This window comes from Musca domestica, unplaced genomic scaffold, assembly GCF_030504385.1.
Source record: "Musca domestica strain aabys unplaced genomic scaffold, Musca_domestica.polishedcontigs.V.1.1 89, whole genome shotgun sequence".
Lineage (NCBI taxonomy): Eukaryota > Metazoa > Arthropoda > Insecta > Diptera > Muscidae > Musca > Musca domestica.
Genome location: NW_026712430.1, coordinates 871657 through 889504, shown reverse-complemented (window position 1 = coordinate 889504; position 17848 = coordinate 871657). Strand labels below are relative to the sequence as shown.

Sequence of the window (17848 nt, the reverse complement as noted above, 5' to 3'; positions counted from 1 at the left end):
GCAGGACTTTGGGTATTGAAAATGGGCCATGTAGGTCCACGTTTTGGTATAGTCCCCATATAATGTAAAAATTATGGCGGCTACATTCGGTATTTTTAAGATTTTAACAGAAATTTTATTTTTTATTTTTTTGTTTTTTTTTTAAATTTTCCGAATTTATTCCACATGGTGGAGTGTATTGAAAGTTCGGTCCGGCCGAACTTACTTTATTGTTTGGTAGTCTGCTTTATCAATATCCTACGAAAAACCCATTTCTAGTTCGTCTTAAAAATTTTACAGAACCATTTTTTGGATCTAGCTCTGGAATAATAATTGCTATTAAAGCGTTTTAGCCTCATCTTATTTGGAGCAAGAGTTTCCCTCTCCCTCTACAAAAAATATAGAAACAAATTATTTTATTTCCTATAAAACAAGTCCTGTTTTTTTTGTATATTACAATCAAAATCGAATTTCGATCGATGCACACAGCAGTAAAAAGAAGATGAATTAATGATAATGACTGGAGACAACTTTCAATTAAGCAAATCAAATACTCCCAACAACAAAGGACTACATATTTTTCAAAATCTCAACTTCAAACAACTTAAAATATATCTTTTCCCCACCTCACCTCTCAAGTAAACGTCTAAAGAAATTACATATATCTATATCTATTTCATTGGTAAACTATAAGACTATTCTATCTACACCACTTCGATAAAAAAAATATCAAAATTCCAAAAAAAATTCTTTGCTTTTACTTTCAATACTATGTAAACTACAACAATATACAATATATACCATCTACTTTTATTCTCAACATTTCTCTATACTTGTCTTCTGAAATAAATGTGTTTTAATTGTGGTTAAGTATATAAGTTTTCTTTTTTACAATATTCCATATGTCTTATAATTTTCTATGTGTATTTTATGTTTTGTTTCTTTGGTGTTATCAATTTAAAACCAAAAAATATATATCTATAAATTTCAAACTAAACCAAGTCCTAAACAATGTACAAAGAACTATAAAAAAACTATAATACAAATTATAAATAAGTGTTTCCAAGTTTTAATTTTAAGTTGCTTTAAAATTATAACACAATAATTTTTAATACAAAAAGAAATCGTCGGAATTTATCAAAATCAAAAGAAAAAGCGTTTTTGGCATTGGTTTTAAAACAACTAAACAATATATTTTTAAATCAATGAAATTAAATAATTAAAAATATTTTCAAATTGAGGAAAACAATTTCCTACTATCGCTCGCTTGATAGAGCAAATCTAAATTTTAAAACGTTAAAGAATTTTTGTTGTATTTTTTGTTGGTGTTTTTTATACACACCCAAATAAAATTGAAACTTTTTCATAAAATATACTTTTGTTTTCCCCGACAATAACTTTCCTTTTTTTGTTTTGACTATTTTTGCATTGTTTCCAAATTAGCCGGCCTTATTGAAGTTATAATCTATAGTTCACCAGATGATAAGAAGAAGAATCGTGGTTTCTGTTTCCTTGAATATGAATCACACAAAGCCGCTTCATTAGCCAAACGGCGACTTGGCACTGGTAGAACTAAGGTAAGTTTTGGATAAATATTACAAGTAAATACAAAAATAATTAAATACTAATTAATTTTTCCTTTTCCTACACAGGTTTGGGGATGTGATATTATTGTCGATTGGGCAGATCCACAGGAGGAGCCGGATGAACAAACAATGTCCAAAGTTAAAGTCTTGTACGTTAGAAACTTAACACAGGATGTTACAGAAGATAAATTAAAGGTATGTCCTTAAGAGTATTTTAAAATATGAATTCATTACTTTGGATAGTACAGGGTGAGATAAAAAACTGCAACAAAGTCAAACGCCATAATTTTTACATTTTTTTTATTATATTGAATAAGAGCAAAAAATATTGTTCGAATTGGTCAACTTTGGCACGAATTATAGCCTTCAAACGGCCAATGAAACCGTCACACGCTGCCCGAATGTTGCTCTGCGGTATTTTGACCCATTCCCAGCGAAGCGCTTGCTTGATGTGATCGACATTGCTTTCCAAAATACTCCATTCTCAATAGTGTAACTGATTGGTATCCAGAGATTTTGGTGGCCATTGTGCGCTGGAAATGAAGTGAGGCACCTCATTCTTGGGTGGCGCCTGCTGATTGCGATGGTGCTGAGTCCTGTTGGAATGTCCAAGGTCTGCGGCCAAAATGTTTGCGTGCCCAAGGTTTTAATACACCCTCCAGAATATTTATTCTAATGCCACGGTCGATTAATACGAGCGGAAGACGACAATCGGCTGTTATGGCGGCCTACATAATCACCATGGCCAGCGCTTGAGTTCTGGTGGCCAACCGAAGGTGCACATTTTCAGCTGACCTCCTTGGCAAGTAAACACGATAATTTTGTTTGTTAACTTGACGTCGGGCTACGCTACCAGTATCACGGTAACGAGCGATGGTACGAGACACAAAAGATTTATTCACATTTAAATGCTGGAGTGCTCTAACGATAGCCACTTGTGGTTTTCCAGCCAAATATAAAGAAATCACACGATCACGCTTGAATTCCATCACGACTACGTTTTTTTTTCTGGAAAATTCTCACCAAAATGTTTTGTACGCTTGTAAACAATATAATGAGCTATTACTGGGATAATTTTAATAGCTGTCGGACGAGTGGCTTAGAAATTTGAAGTTGGTTGCAGTTTTTTCGTTTCACCCTGTATTATTTATCTCCTTAGTAAATACTTTAATGTCATGTTATTATTATTTGTTTTTTTCGTAGGAACAATTTGAGCAATATGGCAAAGTTGAACGTGTTAAGAAAATTAAAGACTATGCTTTTGTGCATTTTGAGGATCGTGATAGCGCTGTTGTGGCAATGAGAGCATTGAATGGCAAAGAAGTTGGTGCTTCTAATATGGAGGTATGCTAGTGACTATTGTAGAATACTAAGTATATATTTATATATTATTCTGAATATTTTAGGTATCTTTGGCAAAACCACCATCGGATAAAAAGAAAAAGGAGGAAATATTGCGTGCACGTGAACGCCGTATGATGCAAATGATGCAAGGACGTCCCGGTCTTGTAGGGTAGGTTAAAAATATATAGATTTTAGATTACGATATACACTTAAACACAATGAAGCATCAAAATTCAAGAAAATTTGGCATATAACAAGAATTAAAAGAACCCTAAAACGAAACTTGACATTGACAAATGACATTTCGACCAAAATTAAATAATCTGGCTCCAATCCCCTTTAAAATTTGTATGGCTTTTACCATTTACAATATTAAGGATTGCTTAGTTAACGCAAAAAAAATGTAATCTCTATAAAAGCAATTTTGTTGTTCAATACCGATACTACACCCCAATAAACTAAATACATATATGGTTCTTTTTTGTGAACGCAAATCATCTTTCGCAAACAAATATCATATATAGTCATATTTAAATTCATCAAAAGTCTTTAGATTTTTGAAATTGAATTTATAATATTTTGTAAATTAATGTAAGGATAGCATTTACAGCGTTCAGAAAAGGACTATCAACTGTGCACTACAGTAGAAGTTGATCATATTTGCTTAATATTGTAAAACTAAGAGGTATACAATTACATAAATTCGGTCCAATTTTACATTTCATTATGTTTCTTTCCTGTGCAACACTACTATTAATGTATGTAAATCCTTTTTCAATAGTCACAATTGTTTTATTAATTTATTTTATCCTTTTTTTTCTTTTTTTTATTATTTTCATTCTATTGCCCGTTTATTAATGAACAAAAACCGAATATATACCAATACTACTGCCACCATTTTATTATTTGCCAACGATTGTTGTGACTTCTGCCTACTATTACTACTACTACCACCAACCACTCTACTACCGATAACAACAACAAAAAAATAATATCCACTCTACTACCAATCACCAACTGTGCGACTATTTTTGTATCTAAACAAAAAACAAAATCATAATATATACATATTTTTGTTTTTATGATGTGCGTGTGTGATTTTAAAACAAAGCTTTGAAACATTGTCTCCATACAGAAATCTATCACCAACACATCCTGGCATGATACCCATAGCTACGCCTATGCGTTTACCCGGTGCTCCAAGGATTCCGTTACGCACTTCAATGCCCAGGGACTATGGTAAGTCTTAACATTTTTTCTTATATTAACAAAAAAAAAAAAAAAAAAACATATTTCCTTGACTACGTTTACAAATAAGCAAGAAAAGAAGAAGAAAAAGAAAAACGTGCTAAATTATTGGAAATTTTAATACAAAAATCTTATATATTTAATTTGATTTTCAATATTGAATCAAAAAAATCTTTTGTAAACAATAAAACAAAATAGGATAATTAATTATAGTTTTTAGTTATATTTTTGCTGTTGATATATTTATTATATATTTTTTAGTTTCAATATGATTCCTTAATTACAAAAGAAACATTAGTATTATTTCAATTTTTATATAGGGCTCCTTTTTATTATTTTTTTATTTTAAAACATAACTTTATTTATAGACATTAGAAATATTTTAGTTTTTAGATTTCAATTATTTAATTATTTGTTTATTAAGTTTAAGGATAACGTTTCAGCTTTTTATGCATTTTATTGATTTTGTTGTGTTTCTTTGAGTTATTTTTTTTTTATTTTCAATTATTAAATCATTCAAAATTTAAAAAGAATATGAAATTCATTGTTGTATGCTTTTCATTAACATTCTATTCTCTTATAATTAGAAATGTTGTATTTCTTTGTCATAAATGTATTTTAAATAACTTTTGCACTGTTGTAAAACTTTATTCATTCATCTTTGTTCTTCATCCATTCTCAGTTAATTATCATTTTATTTTCTTTACCATAACACCGCAAAAAAAACTAAATCATCGATTGTCATAAAACTATCATCTGTTTTCCAATTTCTTAATTTGCATGCTCAAATTTTGTTACTTTATATTTACTAAATTTTTATCAAAAAGAAAAAAAAAGAGAAAACAAATCACTTGAGTGTTAATTTTTATTCCATTTATGTCTGCAAAATATTTACTCAAGAAAAATACACTGCTCATTTTCCGTTAAAATCAAATCCTAAACCCAAATTAAAAATAAAAAAAACCAAATCCAGCAAATCATAATGAAATCTATTCACAAAAAAAATATATAAATATTTTTTGTGTAATTAAATGTTGCAATTTTGTGTTTGTTGTTTGTTCTCTGTGTAGCAAATGTTAAACACCCAGTATACTTATTGATGTTTTGCCGGTAAGTAATTTTTGTTGTGTCTCCTACCATAAAAACACAATTATGGTGTGAAGTGTTGTCATGATATATTTCTATATTATATATATATCATACAATCAAAATCGAAAGAAAGTAATTCAACATTTGAGCACTCGTTTGTTCTTTAAACTAATTTTGTGTTTTTACTTTTTCCCAAAAAGTTTGGTTCTTTAAACTCTGTTGTTTTTTCTACTGAATTGTAAATGGAATAAAAATTTCACACAATCAAAATATTGTTGTTTTGTTTTCAACCACTTAGTTTTTCCCGAATTTAAATTTTTAGTTTTCTATTTGACTTATTTTCTCAAAGTAAACAAAAATATCCATCCTGCAAATGAAAATCAAGGCCAAATGATTGTTATTTGAATTTTGTAAAACAAAAGCCAAGTTATCCCACCTTTCCCCGTTGTTTTGAAGACTGAAAGAAGAAGAAGAGAATACAATATTTTGTACTCACCCTAAGTCCTTAAGCAAAGCATATAATTTCATTATTTTATAGTAAATCGTTTTGAAAGTAGTTTTGATTTTTGTTTAGTATTTATTTCTAGTTAGTTTTAATCAAGCCAAAGTGATAAAAATGTATATTTAAGAACATTATTGAGTAGATCGCGATAATAAATTACTTTACGTTTTACAGACTTTTTTAAAAAAAGTATGCAATGTACCTCAAAAAAGGTACCAAAATAATAATGGATCAAAATTTAGTCCAGTTTTTTTTTTAAGTTTTAACAAAGTAAACGTTTCCTCCCCATCAGTAATCGCAATGAACAACGACACATCCTATTTTTAAATCCAACTTTTGTGGGCCTCTTTACCGGACGCTGCAGTCTAATCTCTAGCTTTTAAGGTGATTTTGATCTATAATGCCATAAAACAACCTCCGAAAGAAGAGATTATGAATTCTGTCCTTCAAAAATATTCCTAGAAACCTTATATTACTTCAAATTGTATAATAATCCAATTCACTTTTTTAATTTAATCAAAGGTGATTATTTCAGTTGTATAGTTTACTAAAATCACTTCCCTGATAAAATATCTAATAGTTTTCCAATAAATAATTTTAAACGACAATACTCCTTCCAAATTCACCCCTGAAATTAAAAAAATAGATAGCTTTAGACGTTTAAACCAAAGATAATATATTTGTATATACATTCGGTAGAGCAACACTTTCATAGTGTGATCATTTTAAAGCATACATATATTTAAGCATACATTTTTATCACGTTGTTGGGATGATTTTTAATAAACGCGATAAATTTAAGAAGAAAAAAAAACAATTGAATTATTAGTTGTAGTAAAGTAAATTTTCAGTGTTTTAATTTAATATGTTTGTTTTTATAAAGTTGATTTATAACGGTTTTTTTATTAATTTGTTTTTTTTTTTCACATATTTAATTTTTTTGCAATTTTGTGTTTTTAACTTTGGCTTCCAAAATTTCTTTCATTTTTATGATTTCCCCCTCTCGAACACGAAACCATACAAAAAAATTACAAAAACAAACCTAAACAACTATTGTTTATCCTTCCTTAAAAACTAAAACAAAAAAAAACTTTTATAGATTATGAATATGACTTTTATGGTTATTCGGATTATCGCGGTGCCTATCCAGATTCTTATTATGAAGATTTCTATCGTACCTATGATGGAGAATATTTCTTTGATTATCCACCGGGCAGCGTGGCGCCATTGCCACCCGGTGCCATTGGTGGTGGGGGTCCTGTTGCCGGCGCCGCCGGTGGTTTGCCGAGAACAGCACGTACAAATGTGGTGGGTTATTAAATAATTTTTATTTTTTCTTATTAAAATTAGTTGTTTTCATAATTTTTTATTACTTTGTAATTTGTTTAAAAGTTTTTGTTTTTCCAAAACTTCTCTTAAATATTAAAAATTGATTTTTGTGTTATTATATTTTAATGTATCTGTTTTTCCAACTTTTTTTCAAAAACAAAAACCCAAAATCCAAAAGAACACGGACAACCAATCAAATTTGTTCATCATTTTACACCACCACATCACAATCATTATTACAACTACAACAACTGTTCCAAACAAAATTTCTACAGATGCAATCAATAATTTGCAAATTATGGATTTTCCTTTCAACAAATTTAGATTACGCGTTCAAATTTCATCCTGTTTTTACTTTAGACTAATCTTTAGGCTTTTATTTCAAAATTATGACAAAAACTATGTAAATTAAAAATTGACAAAGCATTTTCAGTTTAAATTCGTTACATTAAAAAAAAAACAATGTCGATAGTTAGTGAGTCAGCCAGTCAGCAATAATGTGTTGTCTGTTATGTCTTTGCCCACATCCACATGCAATAGTTTTCTCCAACCAACCGTTCATAGACCAAGATTAACCATAACCTAAAATAACTGCAAAACAATCAAACCAGTCAACAAACCAACAACAACCAACCATAGATCCATTCAATCCATCCAACCTATCAGTTTTTATATCTATACATTTCACACATACCATTATCACCTAACGGTTTAATTTTTATACATCACATTCCCACACTCTAACACCACAAAATAGTTCCTATTTTTTTAAAAAGCTTTTTATTTTAATTTTTGCACTTTTTCATTGCTTTTGTTTATGTTTTAATATCGCTTTGCTTTGTGATTTTTAATTATATTTCATTGCTTTAAGTTTACTAATTTTTTTTAACTGCTTATTTTGTATTATTTTTAAGCTAAGTTTTTTTCTATGTTAATTCTTATTTTTCATGAGCTGAATACCAAAGTGCTATTTATTTATAATGTTAAACTCTTTTGTTTTTATTTAATTAATTTAAGTTATTGTTTTATTGTCTTTTGAACATAATTTGTTAATGATATAAAAGTGGACATTTTTTTAATGGAGATCAACCTAAAATTATATCTTGTGGGTAAATTCTTGATTTCACAATCTATCCCATCAGGGATGAGCATTATTATTGTCTGTTGGGATCCAAACTTAAATTTACATATTAACCGAAAATATGTTGTTATAGCTCCTCCGATCCCTGATAATATATAAGGAGATGTACGCATTCGAAAAGCTCACTTGGGCGCTTTAAATTTATGTTAAATTAAGCAATTTCAAATAACTTTTGGAACCAAATTCTTGTATTCAATATTAAACAAATTCAAATGGCATTTGTGTGGAAACTAACCATAAGATTCAATAGTTTGTCGTTTTAACTGAAATTTTCAATTACATCAAGTTGAAATGTACATATTTAAATTCATTTTAAAGTTCCTACAAACTTTGATTGCCACATGGATATTATTTAAAATATCAGACCTTTAAAATATTCTCGTTAAGAAAAAAAGTTTACGATTTCACATCATCCTCAGAGTATGCAAAGAAATTTAAAAATTTGAAATTAATATTCAAAAGGCAATAAAACCAAGCAACGTTTTAATATTAAATTTTATAGCTATGCAAAAGTAAGGAATAAAATGTATTCGTTTTGATAAACATGCATACATAAAATAGTATTAGTATTATATATTTTATTCCTTACATATATTACAAAAGCTTTTATGTTCGCAGCTTTATTATTGCATTTTTATATATTTCAATTTATATATTTTAATTCATATTTTACTTTTACAAGAATCTAAAAAAGCAAAATATTAGTGATATTATTAATTTTGCTAATTGGTACAATTAGTTATATTAGTTTATGGATATTAATTTTATTATTACAATAATTTTTATATTGTAAAATGAAAAAAGTGTTTACACATAAAAACCCAAATCATTGAATTGCTATTTATTTATTTTACATATATACTTTTTCTTTATATTTTACATTTTATTTCCTTATCTATTTTTAATATCTGTATTTTGTTTTTTAGTTTGTTAAAATCATGAAATAATTTAGAATGAAAAACAAAACAACTTCATTGTATTATACTCTATAAACATATGTATGAATATAATTTTTTTCTACAAGTTGTTAAAACAAAAAAACTTTAACACTAAAACCAAATCTCTAACGCGTTCATTATCGATTTTGTTTTTTTCTTTTTCTTTTTTCTTTTTTATGTTAAATACTCTCTCTCTCTCTCTCAATCTCAAACAATGTCGGTAAACGCAAACGATACTATATAAAAATCGTCTTAAAAAAATTATATATATGTTCGTCAAATCAAATTATGTATTCAACCAAAAAAAAAATATGTAATGTCTCTATCTACTCTCCCTTCACATAATCAATTTGAATTGATGGCATCAAACCGTTGAAATATTACCCCAAATTCTTAACAAATTGTTATTATTGCGTTGGTCTTTACAATTAAAACGAAAAACATACAAAAAAAAAACAACAAAATTATGATTACCCACCCTCACAATGTCCCCCAACTTGAAAATCTCAACTCATTAAACATCATTATTATTTTATTTAAAATATCCTCCTCTGTCTTTCCTTTCCAAACAATTATAAATATAAATCATTTCCAAATTATATTTTTAATATTAATTTAAAAAAAAAATCAACAACAAAATTAATACCGCCCCACCCAAAAACAAAATTGTAACAAAAAACTTGGCGATCCATATATATACTTTATATAATACGAATATATATCAAATATGGTTTGAATGAAAAATGGCTTAAAATGGACCTTCCCTCCTTGGATATTATACCATGAATAAAATTCCACGTGGATGTCGGCGATCGAAATGGTAATTGATGACGATGATGATGATGATGCCTTCTTAACTACTGCTATATGGCTTTTTGCTGGTACTCGTAAAATAAATTAAATGTATGTGTGTATGTGCATTTGTGCAATGCAGGGGGTTGGCCGTGGGCGTGGAATCACGGCGCGTGGCCGAACCGTTGGGCTCCGTGGCAACATCAATCGTCAGGGGGCCCCTCAAGCGGCGGTGGTGGCGGCGGCGGTGGCAGCTCAACGGGGGGCCACCGCTCAGGGGGCTCAGGCAGCAATCGGGGGGGTCCGTGGGGTGGGACAAATACGTCCCAGCGCTCGTGGCACTCAGCACGCCAAACCGCTACCAAATTTACCAGGTGAGAAAAAACATTAAAACCAAACAAAACAAACAACCAACCAATCAATCAATCTATGTCTTTCACTCTCTCTCACACACTCTACTACCACTTACTGTTTTTTGTTATTGCATTGTCAAAACAATTCGAAGACAATGAGTTCATGATTCGACCATACAAAAAAACCAAACAAATTCTTCTCCCTCCTCCCCGAAAAAGCTAAAAACAACATGATTTAAACCACACCACTACACCATACACTACTATATTATAATTATTATTTTAAGATTTACATTTTTAATTTAATTTAACTCTCTACAATAATTAGTATTAGTACATATTATAAAAAAAAACAAAACAACTATCAAATACTACTCAGTACACACAAAAAGACTATGTAATATTTTGTTTTAATACTATCATTTATGTTTTATTTTTTTATTTATAGTTTATAATTTTGTGTCTTAGTTTTTATAACAAAATAGTTTTTTGTTTTTCTTTTTCTCTGCTCCATTAAGTACTATAATACATGCGTACATCTGTATGTTATCATTTACATCTTTAATGCTGTTTTTCTATAACCATAATTATTATTGGACTATCAATGCACTTTTGTCTTCTAATGCGTCCTACCAAACCAACCATCGCCACACGTACACAGTTAGCACAGTCGTCAGATGTTCAATATTTTTTATATGCTGCATTTTATATGGGGTTCTATATCTATATTAAAAATAAAATTCCCACATCAGATGTAACATATTAACAAAGTTATGGAATTAGGGGAATGCATTCAATTCGTTAGGCACTCACTAAAATATATATTTAAAAAATCCGTTAGACGTTTGAATTGAACAAAAAAACCTTGATTTATTAAGCATTTTCATTTGTTTTCCATGAATTCATGTTGAGCTTTTTCTTTTTGCATTAATTTTAAAACTTTATTTCTTTCATTTGCCTGTATCAAATGAATAGTGAACATAAAGATTTCTGAATATGATTAATTTCTATATAAACTATAGATAATAACATTTTGTTTTCTAATAAGTAATTTAGAATTTGTCAATGCAAATATGGCAAAATGATTTTTTACAAAAACCACGAAATGTTCAAACATTTTCAAAACACGCTTGGAAATGACCCATTCTTTCAATCCCATTTGAATGTCAAACTTATGTTTAATACTACAGACCTATTGAATAATTAAACTATTCCCCAATAGATGTCGTCAGATGATTCCTTTCCTGTTAAAACGTGAATAGAAAAATGTTTTTTCCATAAAAATGAGGAATGATTTAGTATTATATTTAAAGCGCTGTCTTTGACATTCCTACCTAGCCCATAATCACTTACGATATGCATTCCTACAATTCCAATTATCTGACTTGACATAACGTAACCGATAATAATAACTGCTAACACATTAAAAATTTAGTTACTTTTCTACCTTAGTTAATATCCTTACTTTAAACAGCTAATATTATATAATTTTTTTTATTTTAAGTAAAAATATGTAAAATCTTAACTTTTAAAATGGAAATTGTTAACTTTATTTTAGTAAAAATTTATATTTTCCTTTAGTTTTATGTGTTTTTGTTTTTATTATTTTTTAAACAACTTCTATGCTTAGAGAAACAAAAATGTTAAAGAGAACAATAAATACACTTTTTCCTAATAATAATAATTTTAATTTTTAGTTTCGAACACAAAAAGACAAACAACATAAATTAATTGTTTGTCTGTCTTTTTAGTTTTTTCGTTTTAATTTTTTCTCTTTTTTTGCTAAATATTAAGATTTTCCGTTAATTGAACTCTGTGTGTGTTTTTTGTTTATTTTTTGTATTTTATTTTTAACAACAAGAAAAAAAAGAAAATAAATAAAGATTAAAGTAAAGTCAAATGCATTTTAAATTGAAATCACGTTCAAAGCAAAAGAAGATAGTATATTATCTTAAAGCAATTATTGATGAAATCTCATATTTTTGTGTGATTGATTGTTTCTGCTTAGGAATAGGTGTTGTTTAAAAAAAAGTGAAGACATGAAATTGAGTGCATGTTTTTTCTATTAGTACTGTTATATATTTGCTGCATAACTGTCTATGGTTTTTCTAACTTCTCTTCAATCTATGTTTTTTACATTTCTTTTCACTTATATAATATTCACATAACTATTACACATTCTCTTGTATTTTTTGTTCTTAAATAACATCAAACAAGTACATAAATCATATCAATTTATTTTTATTATCATATCAATTGTTTATTATCTTTTTGTTTGTTTTTCTCTATGGATAGCTCTTTTTTGAGAAATGTATGTGTGTATGTAATGTTTTTTATGAACTTTCTATTATATTTTCGTTTGAAAGAGAAGAAGTTTAATACAAAAAAAAGGAATCGATTAGTATTTAAAACAAAAACAAAACAAAATTTGTTTTTATGTTTTTTTCTCATTATTACATTATTTTTATTTTTTTATACTGTTTATATATGTAAATCCTTCAGCCCTTCCTTAAAAAAACCAACAAAAACGCATCCTATTCATGTAAACAACATAATTTTGTTGTTTTTTTTTCGTTTGAACAAAAAAAATTGAAGCTACCAACAAAATTTTGTGTTTTTTACCCTCCTTCGAATTGAACCAAACAAAAAAAAGACGTCTGTATATATAATTTTTTTAAGATAAAAAATCAAACTAAAAGACCATTTATATGTATTTAATTAAGCCCAAATGAACCAATAGCAAAACCATCTCCAAATTTATTCCAAAGACAACATAAACCATTTACTACCCACCACCCCCTATGCCTGCCACCTTAATGTATTAGAATCCAGTTCTATTGTAATAACTTTTAATGAAAATAACAATTATTTGGCCTTTTATTATCAAAATATTAAGCATTCAAATAATTTGGCTTATTTACGTACATATTTGTATTTAGAAATTCTTTTATTAACAATAAATAAAGCCTTTAAACTAAATTTATGTAAAACCTCAATAAATATATTGATGCAACAAATAAATTGTAGTGAAATGAAAAAAAAAATGAATAAAAATCTCGTATGAATATAAGTGCCAAGGGCATTTTGGAAGATATAAAAGTCATTTTTAGTCAATTGTATTTATATATTATATCTTCAAATTGGAAATGTTACATTGTAGTTTTAAAAAAGACGTATTGATTTCATCCATCATTTGTCTCCTTAATGGCACTTATAGATTCGATCTAAAATAATAATAAAATGTGTCTCTGAACACATAGATTAGGCAACTCTTACCTGATTCAATCCTTCTGCAATGCTTCCAGAAACTCTAAGGTCTGGGTCGGGTATGTAATGTATGTATCACCCAGATACGAAAAAAGTCCTTTTCGTGAACGACATATTTTCACTAGTCCCGCAATTCGATTTTTGAGTTATAGACCTGATGTTTGAGAAACCAGAGTAAAATTGTGTTGTGGATTTATCTATTTAGCCATTTTATTAAGATTATTTTGGCATAGTCTGCACTTTGATTAACAATATCACAGTTTAGAAATATGATGTACAAAATTCCCGCTTAATCTAGCTCAATATTTATATGTTTCGCACTAAACTTGATTCCAAATGGATTGCCATGATTCCAAACGGATTTTTTTTTTCGAATAGTTTGCCGTCAAGATATTATATGTATTAATAAGAAGAGTCTTTGTGATACGGATTTTGAAAATATTTTCCAAAACAATAATTTTAATGAGAGTTATGACAGTAAATATAAAAAGTCAAAAAATGAATTTGAAAATTCATGTTTTTATTTGTAATTAGAACAAAAAAAATCAAATAATATAGTAGAAAAATTCCAAAAGAGATAATGCAGACATTTTATTGGGGTTTTATTGTTGCCATAAAACTATTGTATCTTTTTCATACATATATTTAGAAACAAAAACTATTAATTTAATTCTGCCTTTATCTTAATTAATTTTTTTTATATATATTTAAGCTACTTTTCGGTAACATTAGAAGAATGTCTTTATATGTATTTTTTTTTAAATATTGTTTTTAATCAAAGCAAAATCAATGGAAAACATTCATTATTAACATTCATCATCACTTTTACTTACATATGCTTTGCTAACATAATCCTGTTTTGTGATTTTTGGTATATTTTTCGGAAAATTATTTTATTAGAATTGTATTTTATTTTGAATCTAATTATTTTTTTAACTACACAAAATTTTAACAGTTATATTCTAATTTGAAATATTATTTTATAAACCAGAATATCTATGTTTACATATTATAAAAATATTTTTAAATACTAATCGATTCATTTTTTATTATATACTGTTTAAAGCCACCATATCTTCTTACATATACATGTCTAATGCTGTGTGTATTCTTTCTTTTTAAATGACAATTATTTACAATAATTACATATATATCTACCAACAACACGAACACATTATCCATAAAATTGTGAGGTTTTTCATCGTTTTATTTTAATATTATTCGTATTCACACATAATGATGATGATTTGCCATAGCAATATCATTTTCTTTTTTGTGTCCTTCTTTTTTCTTACTCTTTATACATATTTTTGTGGTAGTATTTTTTTATAATTTTGCTGCTATTTGTTGTTTTTAGTTATTTGTTAAGAAACAAATATCATTTATATAATTCTAGGGGAATTTGTGAAATTATGAAGGTTATCTTAATGATTTTTTCAAATAGTAGAAATAATAATAATAAGAAGATATTCTTTAATACTATGTTGATGTATATTTTTTTAGGTTTGAAGGAGTTCCATAACCTAAAATCTCTTTTGTTAAAGGAGTTAGCATCCACTTTTTAATACTTTTTAATACTACGGGGTTTAACGATTTTAAATTCACAGTATTTGGGTATTCGAGTATTCTCAGTATTACATTGTATAAGAAAAATTGTGGGAAAAATGTAAAAAGACTTGTTAATATTTAAACACAATATTTTATATTAAAAATATGTTATAGCCACTGACATGTATCGGTATTCATAATTTTCGAATATTTTACTTAAAGATTGTAGAAAATTAAAAAAATGTGCAGGCTTCATGCATGCTTCATTTAAAAACATCCGGTAATGCAAATAAAAATTAAACAATTTACGTCAAAATTGCAGTAAATATTTCGGCAATAAAAATGTATACCAGAAATGTCAATAAATACAATTCAAAACCCTTAAACCCCTTACGTTGAAACCCCATAACGTGTGTATATTTTAAGTCAAATTAGTTACGTCCATCCGCTTGACGAAATCAAGGCAGAGAGGAGCCTGGAGGTTTTGCAACGAAGTATGTATGTGTTATGTCTAGGATGTAAATTGTCCAAAAGACTAATTGTCTTGAATCAGAATGGTATTATACTTCCACATACATAGCGGTACCACCTCCTGATTTCTTTCTGTATTTTTAATACTTTAGACACATTAGGCGTCGATTTAACTCTCAAAAGTAGTATTTGATTTCGTCCAAACTTGTACAACGTCCACTTAGGTCAGGTGGGAAAATGGAACATATAGGCCCACTTTGTCTGGTAAATATGGATCTCGTATGGGTCACATTTTGTGCATCACCACTTATTTAGATTTGGTTATACGTTATTGCATGACATTCTTACACATAACGATAAAAATTGCAATCAAACCATGTTAGAAGAATATACATAGTCACATCGACACAGCTGCTGGTTCAATGAACTGTCAAACCAATTTTGAATTTTTGAATGAAAAATTATTCAAATTTTTTTATGCATTTTTAACAATAAATCATATAAAAATCTACATATCTTCTACCATGAATCAAACCAAATCAAATTTCCATAAGAAGGGTTCAAAGTTAGAAAATTAGAGTATTTTTAACCAAATATAGATAATTTCATGATGGACTAGATGCCCGATTTTAAATTGAACACTCGTAATTTTGAATCGGCCCTATTATGGTTGTCGTCGGCGTCGCAAAATGAAATCGAGGAGACAATAATGATATTAGGGTTGTCGTTTTTTGTCGATAGCGACAAATGTTTGCAACAGTCGACGTGAAGTCGATTTTTAAGAAAATCTGTCGCCGTAAAAAATTGTGACGACATTGTATTTTTTAGTCGACGTTGATATTGTAACTTTTTTGTATTTGATATTTGACCATGAAAATAACAACAGCAAAACAATTTGAAATGTTGGTTTCCGAATTGGATAAAAAAACCCATGTTTGGCAAAAGGATTTACCAAAGGTCATTTTAAAGCTAATTTTAAATTAGATTGGAATCCATTGCTACAAAATTAAACCGATTAGATTTATTTTTTAACATTTTTTTTTTAATTTTTCTACATAAAAATGATCACAAGTGCACGAACAGCTTAAAATAGCTATAAATAAAAACACACGTAAACGCTGGTCACCTGGAGAATAGACTCTATTTGAACTTTGGATAAAGAATATAGATAAGATTCACAGATTCCGAGTTATTTTATACGTTCTTTTATAATATAAATAATAAAGTGTGTATACATACGCTAATTGACATTTTATGTCATTTCAAATTAGTCTAAATTAGTAGGATATTGAAATGCGATTCAGAAATCGAGTCAATTTAAAATGAATAGTCCAAATGGGCTACTCCATTTATCATAAATGATTGCAGAGAAACAGTTTGCGAAATTGGCAACGCTATTGGGTATGTAACTTGTGTACCATATTTGTAGTGCAAATTTGAAGTGCTTCGGTTTCTCACAAAAATGAAGTAATTTAAATAATTCATTTGAGTTTTCAAGGAAATTGAAATAATTCTTGAGAAATGCAACCGAGTTATATACATCCAGCCATTTTATTGGTTTTTATATCCATGTTGGAATTTCGGTCATTTTATGAATTTTTTACCAAAAAATTTTGAAGGAGAACATTTGAAAAACATTAAATTAATGTTTAAAATTTAAATCATTTATTTATATATGCATTGTTTTTAAATCATTTTTGCGTTTTACCCAATAAGTTTTTTAAAAAGGCGACCGTGAAACATTGGTGACATTTTCCATTCAGTTTTGTAATTCAAACTTCAATGTTGGTCCACAGGCTACTATCAACACATATATTCGAATCCTAATATTGAAAATTTGTTGATATAAGTTGTTTAATATTTATTAAAACACAAAAGCATTTGAAATTTGCTTGATGATGATTGGGGTAATTATCACTCGAAAAAAACGTAGATATTCATGATTTGGCTGATTATATTTCATAGAACTCCGTTGACAATGTTTTTGGAAATCGAACCTATGTAGCACATTTTTGCATCTGCATCTGCTTACAAGCAAAATACACAAGATTTTAGCTTAATCCGTTCGGCTGGACATTGTCAGATCGCCTAGCATTTTAGTCTGATCAAGAATGCATATATACACGTTATGGGGTTCCAAAATTATTATTTTGAGTGATTAAAAATGGAAAAAATGTCATGGATACAATAATAAATAAAAACAGGGAATCTTCTTGCATGATCTAGATTACCCATGTAGTATCGAATCCATAAAAGCTTTT

At 28.1% G+C, this 17848-nt stretch overlaps 1 pseudogene across 1 annotated transcript in view; it reads left to right on the top strand.

Annotated features, from left to right (window-relative positions):
• The window catches only part of LOC131806793 (heterogeneous nuclear ribonucleoprotein Q-like), a 42650-nt pseudogene that overhangs the window by 10524 nt on the left and 14278 nt on the right, over positions 1 to 17848 (top strand). The window contains exons 5-11 of the transcript XR_009344166.1: positions 1423 to 1556; positions 1632 to 1760; positions 2769 to 2909; positions 2972 to 3078; positions 4045 to 4148; positions 6848 to 7056; positions 10091 to 10322. The product of XR_009344166.1 is annotated as a heterogeneous nuclear ribonucleoprotein Q-like (transcript). The remainder of the gene's footprint in view (positions 1 to 1422; positions 1557 to 1631; positions 1761 to 2768; positions 2910 to 2971; positions 3079 to 4044; positions 4149 to 6847; positions 7057 to 10090; positions 10323 to 17848) is intronic.